This window comes from Bradysia coprophila, unplaced genomic scaffold (genome assembly GCF_014529535.1).
Source record: "Bradysia coprophila strain Holo2 unplaced genomic scaffold, BU_Bcop_v1 contig_70, whole genome shotgun sequence".
In the NCBI taxonomy this organism is placed as follows: Eukaryota; Metazoa; Arthropoda; class Insecta; order Diptera; family Sciaridae; genus Bradysia; species Bradysia coprophila.
The window spans coordinates 437,112-456,146 of record NW_023503941.1 but is presented as its reverse complement, the minus strand read 5'-3'; the positions used below and the strand labels follow the sequence as shown (position 1 = coordinate 456,146).

At 34.3% G+C, this 19,035-nt stretch overlaps 1 protein-coding gene across 1 annotated transcript in view; it reads left to right on the top strand.

The window, feature by feature from the left end:
- The first annotated feature begins 1,600 nt into the window (after nucleotides 1-1,600).
- The window catches only part of LOC119083572 (5-hydroxytryptamine receptor 2A), a 127,364-nt gene continuing 109,929 nt past the window's right edge, over nucleotides 1,601-19,035 (top strand). Inside the window, exon 1 of the mRNA XM_037193318.1 lies at nucleotides 1,601-2,442. The gene's annotated coding sequence lies outside the window, so the exon portion shown is untranslated. The remainder of the gene's footprint in view (nucleotides 2,443-19,035) is intronic.

Below are 19,035 nucleotides of genomic sequence, written 5' to 3'. Positions count from 1 at the left end.
TCATCAACTTTAGTTACACTATACTTTTCCGAATCGCACGGCATTAAAAAACATCGCCCCGTTAAGAGGCTTTTTTAGAGAACGAGAAGTTTCCAGCACGAGCCGGAGACGTGTTCTCGAATCAAGTTCGCTAAGTTAGCATAAGTTGGGAACAACGTTTTGTTTAGTGTGTCGAAAATGAGCGACAAATTGTTGAGCTTTGATTTTGACAACTAAATTGTGGTATGCAACACAGTTTATACCATACCAGCTGTATATACCATTTATTATTGTCAAAATCAAAGCTCAACAATTGGAAAAATGGCAGTTAGTCAACAATTTCGGGTTTAATTTTCTGTTTCTAACTAATAAAAAGTGTTTTTTGTCAAATTAATTCTGGAATTTGATAAACAAGTGTGTGCATTATCGTCGTAATATCTTTCGTTTGATGAAATATTTAAAAAAAAAATTCAGCAATTTTGTAGATAAAGGTCCAAACTTTAAGACTATTTAAGCCACCAAGTGCCACAATGCAAATTACACGTAAAAATGGATTTCCAAAATGAGTTATTTTGCAAATATTTTTCATACAAAAGTGAGTGTTTACATGAAGCTTTCCACAGAGGGCTCTTTATAACCTAGTCTGCCTTCTTAAGGCTGTTACATAGCTGGTAATTAGGCTGGTATCGAAAAATCCCATTTAAATTTGACATATGTTGCAATACATAAAATATTTCGTCGAACTAAAATGGAATAAGCGGAGTTTACTTCGGCTAGCGAGAATTAGGACATTAAATTTAATAATCAATGTTTAAACGAAGGTCAACGGGCCAACACAAATGAGGATAATCGTGTAGACCTCCTATATAAGTAGTGTACTGCACTAAGTTAGTACAGGTTGACCCTAAATAAATGAAGATTTTGTTTGTTGAATGAAGACAATCGAGCTCCATTTCTTATCTATACCTTTTGTTGGCAAGAATATTTTCAATGTTTACCGTTAGGTTCCTTAATATTGACGTTAAAATTTACGTTTCCGGTTCGCCGTTTTCACATATTAAAACATGTAACCAACATTAAATTTCAATGTCAAACAAACGCAACCGAAGAAAAAAAATAATTCCCCGTTACCAATATATTCCCCACATTTTCCCCAGCATCAGACTCTCCATTCTCTCTTTTCCAAATGTAACACACAGAACATGTTGAAAAGGTAAAATGATCTGTGCAAAGCGCAAGTGCACTGTCACGCAGAAAGAATGATTACAGGCGACGATAGACATCATCGTGCGATTCATAACATTTTCCTTCAGCACAATGAAAATCTCGGGTCGATTCAAAAGTTTACCAAAATGCTCTCTCTGTAATCTCGAAAAGTTTTAGTTAGGGTGTTGCTTTACGAGCGTGAACAATACTTTTCAGTTTTATGTCCGGTTTTATGGTATCAATAAATATAAATATAAATAGTCTCGGTTGGTCTTGAAAAGATTTTTTTTTTTTGAACTTCTTTTGGGTTAAACTCAAATCGAATAAAAAATACGGTGTATTGACATCGATAAAAAGTGAACAGTTCTTTACACAGTTATACAGTGTCCCATCAAGTTCTAGGCTTTTTTTATACGTATATACTTTGAGATACTGTCCTCAAATAATTGTCGTCTTCGTGCTCGTGCTCTGGCTAAGAACGACTTCATTTTCCCTTAAGGAAATTTCGGCAAAAAAAAATTATTCAAAAACGTGTGCTTGTAATTTTGTGAATATATCAATGTGATGCGAATAAAATAAGCAACAGAAAAAAAACCTGTTTACATAACGAGGTTCAAGGATTTTTAAGTGGTTATTAATACGTTGTGTATTAGACAAGATAAATTGATGTTTTTCTTCATTTTCCTTTTTTATGATCCTACCATTTTACTGTGTACCTGTCCAAGTCTATAACATATTAGTAGACGTTATACACACATTTTTTTTCGTTTTTTGCGTACATTATTTAAGCGACGAACAAACCAAAAATCATGATGAGTCAAGAAAACGTCCGTTAGCCCAATGAATATTTGATTTTGATGAAAGAGTTCTAATTCTATTACCCAAAAAAAGACCAAACCAAAACAGCATGCGTAATCTTGACACGTTGGCACAAAAAACCATTTTTTTTATTAGATATTTTCCACATATGAAGTAGAAGGGAAATAAATAACAATAAACAAGTTAAATTGATTAAACGCGAGTGATTAAATTAAATCTGCAAAAAATAAACATAATAATAATTGAAAGAGAAACCCTTAGAGCATACACATGATGTTTTTTGTTTAGTGTGTTGTGAACGGATTTTGTAAACAGCAAACTGAATGGTATACCTAAACGGTCACTGTGCACATAATATAATATAGAACATTATATCTCGTCAATGTTATGGTTTCACCGCAATGATATATCGGATTACAGCAGTTTAATTTAAAAAATGTGAGTAAATTTTCATTTATCTACATTACAGTACCTTATGCCACTTTTATATAATCCCACTGTTAGCAGACTTCCCACGATAAAAAGAATCTTCTAAATTTAGGAGATAGGTGGAAATTTTTGCAAAATCAAGGAAACTTGTTTTTACCTCTTTTCGCTTTGTTTTAAAATGTCAAACTTGCATGTGATACCAATTTTCTTTGATTGATTGAGCAAATGCAAATTTGACATTTTAAGAGTTTTCTCGTGAATTGTGTTGATCTGAGGCGTAGCCGAGTTATGTAATAGTTTTACATGCTGAGGGCGTCGAAAGTAGGTATGGTTTTCGGCGCATGTAGCATGGAAAAGCCATTTTAACTTTGAATTCCTGAGCAGCAGTCAGTTTCGTCCTTCTGAATAAATAAATTTTACTAAAATCCTCGCATTAGGCGATTTGATAGTATTGGGCACTCGCCCCAATCGCCCCAATCGCCTCATACAACCCACCGCACTATCGTATGCGTTGTTAGTAAGGAGATTGCTTATCTTTGATGATCGAAAAAAAAATTCGGCTGAGATCAAATGAGTCCGTTGGTATCGAAAGTAGGTCTATCCCATCTGTCAAAGTGACGTTTTAAACGTCAAACATTAGGAACTATATAAAACGGTCGGTAATCTATTGATTCTTCTTTAGTTTTTTAAAAATCCAGTTAGTGAAACCGAATTTAAGAAAGATCAACGAAATTACCAACCACTTTAAAGAATTTCTTATGTTTGACGTTTAAAGCGTCACTTTGACAGATGGAATAGACCTACTTTCGATTCCAACGGACTCAAATGTGCTATGATGGTTGGCCAGAAAATTTTGTAGAGTGATTTCTTTGCTTTTCAAAGTGTTCTCTGTCGTAATTCGGAAGAAAAACAATTGTTTTGTTATGACCACTGGAATATGTTTTTTGACCAAATAATGACAGTTCTCTCTCATGATTGTGGAGCGATTTGAAATGTACTTCAAAACAAGTCCAAATTCAAATTAGGTGGCTCAATAGACCATCTTAATTTCAAGTACGAATTTTATTGCACCTCATTCTGCCGACGCTGTAGTAGCTTATTTCCGTTGCTGATTTGACGACATTAGGAACGATTGGGATGACTGCGTTAAATTATTCAATTACACTTAATTGTGTAGTTTAAACGTAACTGGATCGATAAACACTTCCAATCTATAACTTGTATAACAGTATTGTAACGTGAAACGAGCTAATATAAATCAATGATAAATAGGTATAAATGGCATGAAAATGGAAATTTTCAACAGTATAAACTTCGATTGACAACAAAGTTGTCGATCATGAGAAATTCGTGGTTTTGTATGTTTTATGTTCAAAGGAAAATTGAAAAAAAGACGAAGAAATATTTCCATTTGAAACGAATATTTTTGGTTTAATTCTAAGTATATCATGTGACGTAGAAGAGTTGCTAAGAAATGAGGTTGTTAAATGGGGTTTACATTGAAATTTTCCCATATTATTTATATAAAAAAATATAACAAGTAAAAGCGAGTGATCACAAAGTTTCTCTCTTTGATAAAAGATTATTGAAATATTTACTCTGATATCTGAAATCAGTTTTTTTACGATTTTTGTTAAGGGGGATAAAATTACAAAAGTAGACGATAATCGACCCGGTTAAGCGATATAACAGGTATCGTACAAATTTCAAATTACTTCAATTGATCTCAATACGACACAAAACTTTGTCAATTTCGTTGAATTGCGTATCTGTGTCAATAATATTAACTAGACTAGACAATTCGACTGATGTATTCGCTTATTTAAAATTTCTTTAAAATCTTTATTTTAACTGTTATACAAGCGAATGCATGTAATGCATGCAATTCTATTCACAGACATCTCAGAGTTTAAATTACTCATCCTTTGTTGAAAGTAGCTCAATATGGTTTCTGTTAAATTGCTTGCTCTCAATTTATAAGTGACGCAGACCCATTAATCAATCAGTTTTGTTTTTTAGTATTTAAATAAAATTTGGAGTGCACATTGTGATTGAAACACAAAACAAATAATTAATTATCTTTATAAATGTGTCGAAATGATTTAAACGGGTGTGGTCACGCATTTTGAAAGTTTGCTAGTGTGATTTTAAGTGGGCATGAACCCTGTATCTATGAATTCACTTGTTAAATGTTGACAAGTTCGACAAGGAGACCAAATAAATAAGATTGATCTTGGGTGGATGGTGTAAAACGATTATTCAGTAGGAAGAATTGACAGTGCTGGGAACGGTTTTCGATCTGATATGATAAAATCACCTGTCACAGTAGGTTACACTGGATGCTGCGAAAGTATGCAAGTGTGTTGGCTTTCAATTAAAAATAGATTCGGTTAAATCAAACTCTGAGAAAACTCAGAAATTGTAAAATTGATGCAATTCCTAACTTTTACCTTAACTGGAACTTTCATATCCATAGATTATGGAATTTGTCCTTGTATTGTCCGTTGACAACTGGCACGGTATTTGATTTTGGGTTTTTGCACGTTTTTGACAAATTCAAGTTGTTTAATTGAAAGGTTAGGAAGATTGATGGTGGAAAAGTGCTTCATCTAGCTCAAAGTAAAGGCCTTGGATCCATAATGTTTTCATCCGAGCGTGGCGTGAATAACCGTTTTTATCCACGAAACATCACATCAATTTGTTTCTACACTTTTCAAAACCAAAACAAAGTTCGCCCCATGGGAAAAACAAGAGGTGAAAAACATTTTTCACCTGAACTGTCATCATAGATATTGTCAACAAAAGGCTATCTTCTTACCGCATTTGAGTGGAGAAAATTATAATATGATGCTCAATATATTGAGGGATTCTTTTGAAAAACAGCCTACCGAAATCGGACGCATTTTCTAGTGGAACTTTTTATATGTGCCTAGAAAGGACTTCGACCCTAGAACCCAAAACCACTTTCAAAAAAATTCTTCGAAGCATTTGTGACTGGTGAAAGGTGATCAAAAACCGAAAACTTGCACCTTTCTTACCAAAATTTCTCCGGGTACACGAGCCGTACAGGGTCGTGTGGGGTGTCATTAGAAAGGTAATCACATCTACTATTGAGCCGAATAGCAACTCATTGAAATTATAATTAATCCGCACTGAAATATGTGGAGTTGAAGTCTTCAACAGAAAACTTTCTTACCAATATTTCTCCAGTTACACGAGCCGTACATGGTGGTGTGGGGTATCATTTGAAAGGTAATTTTATGTGCTTTTGGGCCAAATAGGGTCTTAAGGGGGTTTGAAAGCATCTACGATGAAATATGAGAAGTTGAAATGTTTAAGTGCCCATATTTCATCGCATATGCATCCAAACCCCATAAGACCCTATTTGGCCCAAAAGCACATAAAATTACCTTTCAAATGATACCTCACACCACCATGTACGGCTCGTGTAACTAGAGAAATATTGGTAAGAAAAGTGCAAGTTTTCTGTTGAAAACTTCAACTGCACATATTTCAGTGTGGATTAATTTTAATTTCAATGAGTTGCTATTCGGCTCAATAGTACATGTGATTACCTTTCTAATGACACCCCACACGACCCTGTACGGCTCGTGTACCCGGAGAAATTTTGGTAAGAAAGGTGCAAGTTTTCGGTTTTTGATCACCTTTCACCAGTCACAAATGCTTCGAAGAATTTTTTTGAAAGTGGTTTTGGGTTCTAGGGTCGAAGTCCTTTCTAGGCACATATAAAAAGTTCCACTAGAAAACACGCCCGATTTCGGTAGGCTGTTTTTCAAAAGAATCCCTCATTGTAAAATGAAAGCAAAATAAAATGATCGAGTCCGGTTTTTTGACAATTGAAATTCAATTGTCAAACACCAGACTCGATCATTTTATTTTGCTTTTACATTATAACTCAAAAATTTTCTTCGTTGAAAAAGTATAAATCTTCAAAAGTTTATGATAAAAAATGACCAGCTTCATAAACCAGAACATTTATTTAACAAAATATATTAACAAAAATCTCGAAATCATCCCACAATGGAAAACATATAAACACATTAAATGCGTTTATATTAAATAAATTAGCCGTACATGACTTGAATGTGACCGAGGAAACAAACACATTTACTATTTTCCTGAAATAAGAAATTCTTTTCGCATTCACACCGCAATTCGATATTCATAAACCAAAGGGGGTTTAACAAACTAAAATCTAAAATTCAAAAGTTCCCACGATGTAGCTTTAATATGTTTCAAGATGTCAGTAACATTTACGGTCGGCATTTACTTTTATCGCAAGTTTTAAACCAAAAACTATGTGAAACGAATACGAAATGGGTGAATGTGTCTATCCATTTTGTGTACAACAATGTTTAAGGTTCTATCCCCATGTACACAAAATAAACATCAATCAATAATGTGTTCGTCGAGGTATTATACACGTTAAGTTCGATGCTTAAAAGGAGCTTCGCTAATTGAATGTGAATTTATATATTTATGTAGAGAATGTATTAATGTGGTGAAGAAACTTTCATTCATGGTTATACTTTTCTTCTATCGCTTCGAGGCCTGTTCGTAATTTGAATTTACGCTAAAGTGTCAATCAAATGGGTTACTGTTTCTCTTCACCGAAATTGAAAATCAATTAAAAGTTTTAGTTTTTTTTGCCATTTCAACTTTAATTGGTTTTCAATAGAAGACAAAGATTTTGCTTTGCATAATGTAAGTCGATTTGGATAGATGAATGAACAAATCCACAGCACTGCTTCCAGCGTAAACATAGAAAATATTCGGAGGCCGATGAAGTAGGCACTTTTGTAAAGATAGATGACTTGAGTTGAAACATACAATAGAAGCAATCCTAAGCGGTAGCTCATTTCACTAAAGTGTCCAAATTTGACACTTGTCAATTCAGTGTTCATGCTAGGAGCAGAGCTGCCCTGCAGTGCTGCCCTGTTAGATTTCGTTAAATCAAAACTATCATATCCTAAATTCAAAATGAAAGGGAGGTAAAAGCTTAAGTACGATTGTCCAACATTAGAGCCTCATTGAGGTGATGCTTTAAAATTTACACAAACAACTGCGAAAAAATAGGTAAAGTTATCCAAGCTAAATCTGAGTCAGTCTTGTCAACATTATCTTTGTCATAAGCAACATTTTCCGTACAGTTAGGGTTCATTCACAAAGTACGCACGCTTACTAGGGGAAAGGGGTTCTGAAGGATGAAAGTAACACGATCGATGTAATTAAACCCCAAACTATTTTCACATCTCCAACAAGGGGGTCAGAGAGAAAAGTTCGTGGGAGTCTAAAATGTGTCATTTTGTATGTGCGCACTTAGTGAATGGCCCCTAACTTATATTTGTTTCCAGATACAGTGAATTGATTTAGAAAAAAAAAGTTTAATTTTTACGTACTTTCGCTCCCCTTTCAGTAAATAAATTTATGCTATTCGATCGGAGCGATTTTTTATTCGTTTTATATAAAAATTGGATACCTCAAAAGCACTTGTCCCTGAATATCCTAAAAATCTCTCTCAAACAAGAGAATTATATAGATTTTATGTGTTTTAGACACATCTGGGACTTTGTACATGGAATATATATTAGCTGTATCTCAATATACGAATTTGACTTTTATTTTCTTACTTAGTTCATGCTGGAAACATAAAGCTTTTTTTATGCGATCATAAATTTCCATTGCGGTTATCCGTAAGTGCAGCATAATTCGATTTGTATTCAGATTCAGTCGTTTTGATTAAAATTTATTATTAAATTTAAATATGAAATGTGTGCATACAATCATTGAATTATGTAAATTGGTTGATATTTTTGGCTTACAGTGTGATTAGCTTTACGTTATTTACTTTTTATAAAAAAAATATTTCCTAATGTATTTGTGATGCTTTAATTAAATTTAAAACAAAACGAAGAGTAAAATAGTACATTTCGTGCCTAGGACTAAAAGTCGTTTTTAGCGTGTGAGAAGTTTCCAATTTCAGTCTGGAATCGAATCCCAACAAAGTCTCTACGAGAAAAGTGCAGTCTTTGTAGTACAATTTCTAAAATGAATGATATCGCTATTGTTGACGCTTTCAGCTTCGCAAAAATCAAATTGTACACCCAATTAGTTCAAACAATCTGGCTTAGTTTTTCTCATCATCTGCCAAATAATTTTTTCCAAAAAAAATGTGATTGAAAACAACGAAAATTTTACCAAAAAAATCTGCGTCGCATGTGGCATATAAATTTTCTTCTGTTCCTCAACAACTGCCACTTTGCGACGCAGACTTTTTTGGTAAAATTTTCGTTGTTTTCAATCACATTTTTTTTTTGGTAAAAATTATTTAGCAGACGATGAGAAAAACTAAGTGACCAAATTTTTCCAGCTGCCCAACATACCCCGAAAGTGACCAAATATTTCCAGCTGCCCAACATACCCCGAAAGCGACCAAATTCTTCTCGCTGCCTAACATACCTTGAAAGTGAGCAAATTTTTCCAACTGCTCGCCATGAAAACCATAATATTCAAAAACTTTAAATTTTGATATTTCGACCAAATTACAACCAACTTCACAACACTATCAACACAAAATGGCTGTACATTTTTATATAAGAGAAAATTAATTAATGAATTACACAAAATTCTGATTTTTTCTGGGATAATGATGAATGAAATTTTAGTTCTAAATGGCCTGACTAAGGTTCCTGCAAAGTTTCATGGAGATTGGCTGACTACTTTCCGAGATAGCCCGTCGATAGATAGATAGAAACATACAGAGTAAGTTAAAAGATTTTGATTGTTTGAAAAAAGTCAATTTGGTGTATTTAGTATGGAAAGGGACAAATTTCAAAACGATGTATCTCCGGTAATTTTAAACCTCCACTATCGCTCAAGACATGATACGCTAAAAATGACTTTTAGTCCGTGGTACGAACAGTATTTTTCAAATTTGTTTTGGTGATGTTGTATTGCTGGCTTAGGTTGATGAAAATTATGTAAAGTGTTGTATCGCTGAGGAATTCAAAGCCAAGTCGAAATTTAATTATTTTTGCATTTGCCTTTATCGTTTGACATTTGCCTTTATTGTCAGGATATTGTCGTCATTTATGGACGAAAAATCTGACGTTACCTAATAGGTTAATAGGCTATTAGGTAACGTCAGATTTTTCGTCCATAAATGCCGAACCATAACGCTAACCCTAAATCCTGACAATAAAGGCAAATGTCAAACGATAAAGGCAAATACAAAAATAATTAAATTTCGACTAGACGGATTCTGATCAAACAAAAAGCCAGTGTGTAGCGCGTGATCTCAGGACTCCGGAAAACTAATTAGTTTTTGAATCGGACTTCTATATCCCGAGCGATAAGACTTTAAAATCATGTCGTGATCAATGTGTAAAATTTTAACTTTTTCAAAGTCTTATCTCTCAGGAGATGTTGGTCCGATTGGAAAACTAATGGCTTTGTCGGAATCCTGAGATCATGCACTACACAGTGGCATTTTGTTTGATCAGAATCCATCGAGTCGAAATTTAATTATTTTTGCATTTGCCTTTATTGTTTGACATTTGCCTTTATGGTCAGGATTTAGGGTTAGCGTTATGGTTCGGCATTTATGGACGAAAAATCTGACGTTACCTAATTAAAACGAAAACTTTTTTTGTTTTACGTTGCGTTTACGTTTTACAAAAAAGTTTTCGTTTTTATTGGCTTTGAATTCCTCAGCGATACAACACTTCACATAATAATAAAGTATTTTTCATATTGGACGTAGAAAATGTGCGACGTGGTCGCACTTTTAGGGTCCAAGGTATCAAAATTTCATTTTGTTTTGTTCGGGCTAGAGACTCGATCTACCGACGGGAATGTGTAGCAAAAAAGAAACGAATTGAATAAGTCAGGTCCCTTGACTGAAAATTATTTTTGTTATGTTTAACTAGGGCCCACCTCTTGGGTGGGTCAGTTCCCTTGACTGTTTTTTTTTTCTTCTATAATTCCACTCATAGTTTTCTAACCATTTTTAAATGAGGTGGTGTTTTTGAGATCACAAAATTAAAGTCACACGAAGAGGTGATGTCTCCTTTATTCAGAAAACAGCAGTCATCACATGCTTCATTTTACCAATATTTATTTAATTTCCTGAAGAAACAAAAAGAGCTATGAGTTGAAGGTCCAGCGAGCGATGTCTTACTCCTAATATGAGTCTCCTATATAGTCTACTAAAAGCGCTGAACAGGTGGCGCATTTCTTGCCTACCTCTTGAAAAAAAATAACTCGTGTGAATTGCGGCCCTCGCTTCGCTCTGGCAAAATTCACACTCGTGCAAACACTTTAGGAACGAAAAAAATTCTTTTAAGAACACGATTTCACGCAAAATTGTCGTATATCGCAGATTACCAATCCAATAAAGTCCAATGTTCGAATTTAACCACAATTTACCAATTACGATACTGGTCGAAAACACTAAATATTTTCAAATCTGCGATTTTTGAAGCCTCTGAGAATTACTCGAGTTATCGTATTATCAAGCAAGCAAGATTGATCTAGACTTCTAGATTGTTCAACCAGAAATCCAGATTCACTTACTCGTCGAATAATTCTGGAAATCCGTTGCAAAAATGTCGTGGTAACAAGTTGTGTTTACAATTATAATCCAACCTCACTACTCCAATATTATCCATCTACGAACTTAAAATCGGGTAGAAATTACTGAAGTTATCACGATAAGAAGGAAAAGCGTCTGAGTATAATTTCTCCCATATCTTGTAACAACGATCACAAAATTATATTCACATGAAAAATCAATGTCTCTTTTATTTAGAAAACAACAGCCATCACATGCTTCATTTTACTCAAATTTAATTTAATTTTTTGCAGAAACAAAAAGAGCTATGAGTTGCTTGCCCAGCGAGCGATGTTTTACTATTTTACTCTATTACGAGTCTTTTATATTGTCTCCTAAAAAGCGCTATGAGTGTCAAATAACAGAAAACATACAAAACATACGCTATGAGTGGAAGGTCCAGCGAGGTACATTTAACAGCTAATATGAGTCTCCTATATAGTCTACTAAAATTGGCGTATTTCCTGCCTACATCTTGAAAAAATATAACTCGTGTGAATTACGGTCCTCGCTTCGCTCTGGCCGCAAAGTTCACAATCGTTCAAAAATTTTAGTTCAAAAATTCTTTTAAGAATACGGATTTCACGCACAAATTGACGTATATCCCAGATTACTAGTCCAATTAAATTCCAATGTTCGAGTTTAACCACATGAATTACGCTACTGGTTGAAATTGATTTTTGAGAATTTCTCGAGCTATCGGTTTCTCAAGCAAGCAAGCAAAAACTCTTTTGGGAAGTACTACTTCTTAATTGTTAGACCAGAAATCCAGAATTTCACAACTCGTCAGATAAGAAATTTTTCTGGAAATCCGTTGCAAAAATGTCGTGGTATAACAAGTTATGTTTACAATTACTCCAAACTCACTACTCCAATATCATTCTCTGTCAATAAAAACAAAAAATTTGAAAATCGGGTAAAAATTACTCAAGTTATCGCGTGGTAACAAGAGAAAGCGTCTGTGTAGAATTTCTCCCATCTTGTTGTTCGAACATTATCCATCTGCAAACTCAGCCTCAAGAGTTTCAATCTTCGTCGATTAAGACAAAATCTTTGAAAATCGGATAAGAATTATGGAAGTTATCGCGGTAACAAGTAAAAAAATCTCTTGAGAATTACTCACATCTCATTACTCCAATATTGCCCATCTACGAACTTAACCTCATGAGTTTCATTCTCCGTCGATTAAAACCAAAATTTTGCAAATCGGTAAAGAATTACTTGAGTTATCGAGTCCACAAGTGTACGGACGTTTTCTATATTTAACGTTTTTTGCCAATGTAGAACATTTTCAAAATAGCAAAGTGAACATAGCGTTACGGACATTTAAGGGTATTTTCTTTCATAAGACCCTGACTTTCAGTCAAGGAAATAATAATTAAAAATGGTACCGCAGACCATCAATCCATCGACGAAAATATTGGAACGCTTCACGGACATGTATTTCAACTTCTCTTTACTATTCAAGATGGCTATAAAATAGATCAGAATGGCGATATCAAAGCACATATCTTGATGTGAACTGTCCGAAACGGACTACATCAATTCAGAACAATCCCTGAATGCGGACGTCATTATTTCTCTTAAATTGAGTGCTATTTCAAATAAATTGAAACTCCTACATAATCTCCGGAACACAGAAACGAAAATAGACTACCAAAATAGGACAGTGTAAAATTAACAATAGCAAACAGGTAAGCAGTGTAAATATTCACATATTGTTAGCTATCTTAACAATGGTTTTGTTTAACTGTTTCGGTACTCTGTGCGGCGTATTTATTTTCTATTATAATTCTACAGTTCTGTGAATCATATAATGATAACTGGTAAGTCATGAGTCAGAAAATGCGACAATAAAAATGTGGCATTAGAAATGAAAAAAACACTTCAGTAGTTTATTTAAGAAAGTTTGCTTCTTTCGAATTTGAACAAACTCTATTCAGCGGACGACGTACATGCAATAATAGAGTGTTTCACCTATAGAAGTCATTCAAATAGTGTGCATTCTACAAAAAAACGTCTCTCTGTTCACTACACTTTCTACGATTATTACGAGCTGGTTATAAAAGACTGTGCCTCTGTTTCCTCAGTTTAATTTAGTTAAGTATGAATGGGAGGGACGAGCCCAGCATTTAAGCCTCCAATGGGCCTGTTGTGCTATCGCAAAATTTGATTAACCTGATTCCTCTGATTCTTTACGGTCTCAGATGATCGAATGAAAGCCTCAACATTGTTTCGTGGTTACAGGTTCCAACTACGTATTTCTGAAAACAATAACTGTAAAACTTTGCGTTCAAAATTATAGGATCGTTATCTCTCTAATATATTCACAGTTATAATGATCTAAGTTTTTTTATGTGCGCAAGATCATAGAAATCAACCACAGTGAGACTGGTAACTGGTAACATATGTAGAAGTAATATACACGTCAAATTGGATACGGAATGACACTCTGACCGATGTTTTTCTTTTACATGCTGTAAATATTACTTATCTACATAAAAAGCAGCTCTTCACGTCTAATGGTCGAAGGGTAAACGAAATCTTTTACTACATTTCATTTTTTTGTTAATTGGAGATTACATTGGGTGCTATAAAAATAATTCATTACATGAGGGATCGATTCGTGACACGAGGCGAACTCACCAGTGCGTTTTAAGCAACATACCTTGTTATTTACTGTTATTTTGACAAGTGTAGAGTTTGCATATCCGAGACTACACCTGTCAAAATCAATGAATGTACGAACCAGGTATGGTCTGTTCATACAAACAGGAGGACATGGCGATTTCATATAAACAAACTCACCTCTCATGAGAGGTGAGTTTGTTATATGAAATCGGTATGTCCACCGCTCCATACAAAGTTTGACATTCGACCATACCTTGTGTTGACGTTCATTGGTCAAAATAACAGTCACATAGCTTGTTGCTTAAAACGCATGAGTTAGTTCGCGAGTATCACGAATTGATCCCGAGCTATGAATTATTTCCTCCGCACCCACTACTGAATCTGGTACACTTATAAAATCGGCTCACACTTCATCAACAATATTGATCCCATATTTTGACGACGTCACTACTTTAACATCAGTCACTACTTACGTGTTGGTGTCACACGTCATGTTGATGCAAAATTTATGTATTTTTGATTTTATTGATTTTGTTTAAGAACTGCCAAATAATTATTTCTACATGTAAATAATAAACAATTTCCAAGGGGGGCATAAGTACGTGTAACAACAAGTTTCCATAAATGACTGGCATTAAAAGAATTTGCACAGTTGTAGTTATACTTGTTTTAATAAGTAAATGTTTCTATTCTTGAATTGAAAGTTTTACGCGCCACATTAATTCTGGTTCTTTTAACCAAAAAATTGGTTTGCATTAAGTGTACAAACCGAATTTGTCAAAATAAACTTGTGCTCCCAGAATTTTTAAATAAAACAATTAATCTTGACGTATATTCATGCAAATTGGATCGTATTTCCACCATTGCCATAAATACACTGCGCGTTCGAAAAATAGAAAATCCCCGTCATTCCAAAGGTTTTACATACCCGGTACATACAAAGGTTTCCTATTGCTGTGAAAAAAAAAATCGGTAACAACAACGCACCTCAAGCATTAGCTATACTCTGAATATTGGTTACGGAAACTTGACAGTGTCTCACACAACTGTAAAACACTGTAAAAATAATTTCATACAAAATAGTACTTTATTTGGCAGCTTTCGACTACGATCACTTTTGCTTGAAGTGCGTTGGTAACAATTAAATTTTTTGTCAGGAAAGTAATTTCAGATAAAGTTTTCTCGTTCATTCAAGATGTCAGTTCGTGGAAAAAGTCCAAAAACTCTGAAAAATGATATTCTGTGCGGAATTTTTATTTATATTTCAGACGTTTTTGACGGACTATCTGATAGCCTTTAGAATGTGTTACAGCACATAATACTTCGTATACTGCCACTCGTTCAAATAACAGTTTGGAAGCGCGCACGTACATCATTTTACGTGTTGAATCGAATGTAAATGAGAATTTGATATGAACGAGGCGAATGTAAAGTGCATTTACATTGCTAAAACACGTACCGTCTATTATTTTTTGCTATACAGTTTTGTTCGAAATATGCTTGCACCTATGTTCATACGATATTGAAAGCACCATGTATATGACATTTGTTCTGTCAGAAAATCAATTACTGATCACGTGACTAAAAATATTCATTTTTGAAAGTTTCCATTGAACGAGTGCAAACCAATGAGGATCTAGTGTGGCTCTTCTGTTAAATTCGTTGATGGAACGGGGAATTATTCAAATTTCTGTACATTCATTAGCATGCACCCAATCGCAGCAATACAATGGAAAACTTTGTATACTAATATTTCACACCAGTCTCAAATTTACATTTTGCATACCATTTCATAACAAAGTTACAACAAACTATATGATGAATATTTTCTGTAAAGTACGTAAAGTGGTTATGCATTTTCTGATCAAAAATTCACAAAATAAGGGTTTAGCGTCTGAAATTTATATTTTACCAAAAATGTTTTACTGTTTTTTTTATAAAAGTAGTTTTTAGGTCACAGTAGAAGAAGATGTTTTATAATGTAATAACTTATTACACAAATTATACAGACCTGATTAAATTTCTGAATGTTTTATGCATTCCAGCTGAATAGATTACATCTGGCAAATTCCAACAGAAGCTACGAATTTCGCTAGTATTGCATACGTAGCCCTGTTGCGTATGGAACCCTATTACGTAAGTAAACATAGTGTGAAACGTATAGCTTATGCAGCGATTTTTTTTACGAACACTCGTACAGTTCCTTTCAAATAAAACACAAATTATGAAAATCGGATAGGATTTACTTGGCGAAATCACATTAACCGCTAGAATGCCTAAGGATTTAAATTTAATTTTTATTTTTAAAATGCTAATCGGACTTCAGCTACCTTTTACGTAAAAGAGATATTATAATCAGCGAAAATATACTCTTGTAACAGTAACTGCACTTAGTACTTATCAATTCGTAGCTCAAGAATTTTATCATGTTTAGTATCAATTAAAAGGTTAGCGTAGTCGTTTTCAAACGAGCTTATTCGCTTCGATATGATGCGACATACCTGTGGATTTTTATGGCCGTTATCAGTCGTTTTACATCCGAAAATTATGTTTTGTGTCCAGTTGCAGTGACGAATATCCTTAAATGCGGTGTCCTTCGAAAGCTATTAAGAATAGCGTTCAAAAAAGCCTAATATCACTACTGATAGTCGCATTTATAGCCCGTAAGTATTATGAAATGAAAAGTGTGCCGGGTAGCGCAAGTGGTAATAGCATCGCCCCGGAAAGGTGAAGATTGCGGGTTCGTCTCCCGTCCTGGCACCAATTTTTCATTTCAAATTACATGTCCACAAACACACTACCAATCATTTACAGACATTCATAACGATTTCTACATTGAAATACAGCCATGTACTGTCCACTTCCCAATTATAATAAAGTTGGAAATCATTAAATTTTTGCTCTAATATGCAAAAATGGTTATTTGTTGACCAATGAAAGAAAATAAGCAATTCCAACAAGAGCGAAACGAAAATCGTTATTTTCATCGAAATTCATGAACTTTTAAAGCTACGCGTGTAAAATCCATTTCAAAACTCGGTACAAAAGCTCACACGAAAACTTTACTTTTATTGCAAATAGCTATTTCATCCCTGCGTGGCGTAAATAACCATTTTTATCCACATCAATTTGCATGACCATTTTTCAAAACCAAAACAAAGTGACAGTTGCAGAGAGAAAAGAAAATTCTTGTTCACCTCATGGAAAATACAAGAACTGAAAAAATAAACATTTTCTCACCTGAACTGTCTTCAGATAGAACATTCGAAGAGCATCAACAAAACGCCATCTTGTCACCGCATTTGAATGTAAAAAATAAGGTATCCTCGACGCACGGAGGAAAAAATGTAAAGTCTAAAATGAAAGCAAAATAAAATGATCGAGTTTGGTTTTTGACAATTGAAATTCAATTGTCAAAAACCAGACTCGATCATTTTTGCGTTTACCTTAATTTTATTTTTTGTTTTGTCAAAGATTTTTGTTAGGGAGTCAGGGAAAACCTCAAAAAATTTTATAAAAATAAAAGATAAAATTCTACGTTTTTTAGAATTTTTTTGGAGGTATGTCCTGACTCCTTACCAGCAATCGTTGGAGCCGAAATTCAGCGACCCGTAATTATCTTCAGTGTGTTCAGTCATTGGGAAATGACAGTACAGTTTCCCGAAAATGTCTGGAAAATTTTATCACAAAAATTCACTGAAAAAAATCAAAGAAACTCACCTCTTATGCATTCCATTGTATTCGGGCATAGTCTCTTAAGGTCGCCAAGGCATATTTGAACACTGACCACTTTTTACTCGATGCAAAAACAAAAAGTTTTTTTTGTTTTGTCGCGACAAAAACACAAAATATTTCGACACAACTGTGACACTCCGCTACTATAAGTACTGGAATGAATGTTTGCTGTGTTCACTTCGGCGGTAAAATATCTTCATTCAAAAAAGTGTCGGACATATTATAAAAATCATGAAACAGTTGACAAAGGGTAGCGTATACAGTTAATAATGCTCATCGACCATTTTTTAAAGCTTTACGAGAGCTCAGCGGACATTCTTTCAACGATGGGAGAGAATTTATTAGCCTCTCGTAAGACTGCGTTGAGCGTAAATAAATGTTCGTTCCTCTTTAGTAAACTAAGAAGACTTCGCGCAGTCTAATTATGCCACCTCTTTGAATAAGAATATCGGCTGAGTTCCAATAATTCTCCGCTGAGCTCTAATAATTCTTCGCTAGGCTTCAGGAAGTGACCGTTAGGCCTAAGGAAGTTTCAGGAAGGCTTAATGGAGCTAATCGGACACTCAGCGGAGATCTGCCAAAGCTAAGTGGAGTCTTATTAAATCATAGCAACAATTATTAGGTATCCGCTGATGCTTAAGCTTATTGAGTGTTCGCTTCATTGCCTTAATGCAACGTGCTAAGGTCTGACGGACTCTTACTGAAGCCTAGCGGAGAATCATTAGAGCTCATTAAGTGTCCATTCCACTCAACAAAAAGTACTCCGTGAGAGAGCCGTGAGAGAGCGAGCTGTCAAATAAACAAATGAAAAATTGAAAAAATTCAATTTTGTCTCTCACACGGAGTACTTTTTTGGTTAGAGGAAACTGAGCATTAGAGGTTTGTCAAAGCTCAGCGGAGAATTATTAGAGCTCAGAGGAGGTTTGTTAAAGCTCAGTGGAGAATTATTCGACCTCAGCCGATATTTTTATTCAAAGAGTTGGTATAATTAGACTCAGCGAAGTCTTGTTAGCTTACAAAAGAAGTGGGAGAGGTTACAATTTTAATAAATGTCTACCATCGTTGAAGTGTCGGACACTTTTTTGAATGAAAATATTTTACCGCCGAATTGAACACAGCAAACATTCATTCTAGTACTTATAATAGCGGAGTGTCACAGTTGTGTCGAAATATTTTCTGTGTTTTTGTCGCGACAAAACAAAAAAAAAACTTTTTGTTTTTTCATCGAGTAAAAAGTGTTTAGTGTTCAAATATGCCTTGGCGACCTAAAGAGACTATGCCCGAATACAATGGAAAGCATAAGAGGTGAGTTTCTTTGAATTTTTTCGGTGAATTTTTGTGATAAAATTTTCCATACATTTTCGGGAAACTGTCCTGTCATTTCCCAATGACGGGCCTTAAAAGAATATTTACCCGGATTAAATCGACATCTCCCATAAACAAAAGTTATTAAAATCAACAACTTTAAATTAACTTTTTTTTCGTAAAAGATTTTTTTTAGCGTTGGTAGCTATATCTCAAGAAAAAGATCTTTTCGAATTCATTGACTATTACCGAAAATACCTCTTGCTTAGCCTAAGGTAAAAAAAAATATTTTCTTTTTT